We start from the raw sequence: 2,400 nt of genomic DNA, 5'->3' as shown, positions 1-2,400 counted from the left end.
TTTTTTTCGTTTCAACTTTCTATATACATCTTTTACCGTTAATATTACATTTTCCAATATTGTTACGGCTTCTATTTTATTCATTGATTCATAACACAATTTTTCGGTTAAACTTTTTATATAAGTTTTTTTAGTCATTCGTAAGCTCATTTGTCGTATCGATGGTTCCTATTTTTCCATTACAAATTCATATACCATTTTTCCGTTAAGGTTAGTTATTTTTCTGTGGCCATTACTATTTTCACAACACTTTTATATAAAACACCTCGGACGGATGTAGAGACATCCAGAACATCTATATCCATTGAATTTTCACAATTCATTTTTTTCATCAAGTTCCTAGATAGAGAGGGATCTAATTTCATAATACTTGTTTTTTTTTCATCATTATTACTATCTTCATAAAACTTTTATATAACACACCTCGAACGGCTTCTACATACAAAACATATCCATTCAATTTTCACAATTCATCTTTTTCGACAAATTCTTATATCCTACCGGCCAGAAGACAAACTAGCGCCCTCTGCCGGCCAGAAGCCACACTTAACACGGTTTTATAGGCACTAGCGCCACCTGCCGGCCAGAAGACAAACTAAACACGGTTTTATAGACACTAGCGCCCTCTGCCGGCCAGAAGACAAACTAAACACGGTTTTATAGACACTAGCGCCCTCTGCCGGCCAGAAGACAAACTAAACACGGTTTTATAGACACTAGCGCCCTCTGCCGGCCAGGCGCCAAACTTGTCACGAATTTACAGACACTAGCGCCACCTGCCGGCCAGAAGCCACACTTAACACGGTTTTATAGACACTAGCGCCACCTGCCGGCCAGAAGACAAACTAAACACGGTTTTATAGACACTAGCGCCCTCTGCCGGCCAGAAGACAAACTAAACACGGTTTTATAGATACTAGCGCCCTCTGCTGGCCAGGCGCCAAACTTGACACGAATTTACAGACACTAGCGCCACCTGCCGGCCAGAAGCCACACTTAACACGGTTTTATAGACACTAGCGCCCTCTGCCGGCCAGACGCCAAACTTGACACGAATTTACAGACACTAGCGCCCTCTGCCGGCCAGAAGCCACACTTAACACGGTTTTATAGACACTAGCGCCCTCTGCCGGCCAGACGCCAAACTTGACACGAATTTACAGACACTAGCGCCCTCTGCCGGCCAGAAGCCACACTTAACACGGTTTTATAGACACTAGCGCCCTCTGCCGGCCAGGCGCCAAACTTGACACGGCTTTTTTTTTTTTTTTCGATATTATTACTATTTCATACAACTTTTATATGTTACACCTCGACAAGTTCTTATATCCTACCGGCCAGAAGAAAAACTTAACACGGTTTTATAGACACTAGCGCCCTCTGCCGGCCTGAAGCCACACTTAACACGGTTTTATAGACACTAGCGCCACCTGCCGGCCAGAAGACAAACTAAACACGGTTTTATAGACACCAACCCCCCTCTGCCGGCCAGAAGACGAACTAAACACGGTTTTATAGACACTAGCGCCCTCTGCCGGCCAGGCGCCAAACTTGACACGAATTTACAGACACTAGCGCCACCTGCCGGCCAGGCGCCAAACTTGACACGGTTTTTTTTTTTTCGATATTATTACTATTTCATACAACTTTTATATGTTACACCTCGACTAGTTCTTATATCCTACCGGCCAGAAGAAAAACTAAACACGGTTTTATAGACACTAGCGCCCTCTGCCGGCCAGAAGACAAACTTAACACGGTTTTATAGACACTAGCGCCACCTGCCGGCCAGAAGACGAACTAAACACGGTTTTATAGACACTAGCGCCCTCTGCCGGCCAGGCGCCAAACTTGACACGGTTTTATAGACACTAGCGCCACCTGCCGGCCAGGCGCCAAACTTGACACGGTTTTTTTTTTTCGATATTATTACTATTTCATACAACTTTTATATGTTACACCTCGACTAGTTCTTATATCCTACCGGCCAGAAGAAAAACTAAACACGGTTTTATAGACACTAGCGCCCTCTGCCGGCCTGAAGCCACACTTAACACGGTTTTATAGACACTAGCGCCACCTGCCGGCCAAAAGACAAACTAAACACGGTTTTATAGACACTAGCGCCCTCTGCCAGCCAGAAGACGAACTAAACACGGTTTTATAGACACTAGCGCCCTCTGCCGGCCAGACGCCAAATTTAACACGGTTTTATAGACACTAGCGCCACCTGCCGGCCAGAAGACAAACTTGACACGGTTTTTTTTTTTTCGATATTATTACTATTTCATACAACTTTTATATGTTACACCTCGACTAGTTCTTATATCCTACCGGCCAGAAGAAAAACTAAACACGGTTTTATGGACACTAGCGCCCTCTGCCGGCCAGAAGACAAAC

The sequence above is a fragment of the Diorhabda sublineata genome, chromosome 11, assembly GCF_026230105.1.
Source record: "Diorhabda sublineata isolate icDioSubl1.1 chromosome 11, icDioSubl1.1, whole genome shotgun sequence".
NCBI classification, from domain to species: Eukaryota; Metazoa; Arthropoda; class Insecta; order Coleoptera; family Chrysomelidae; genus Diorhabda; species Diorhabda sublineata.
The sequence above is the reverse complement of the archived record's forward strand: the minus strand, read 5'-3'. Positions refer to the sequence as shown.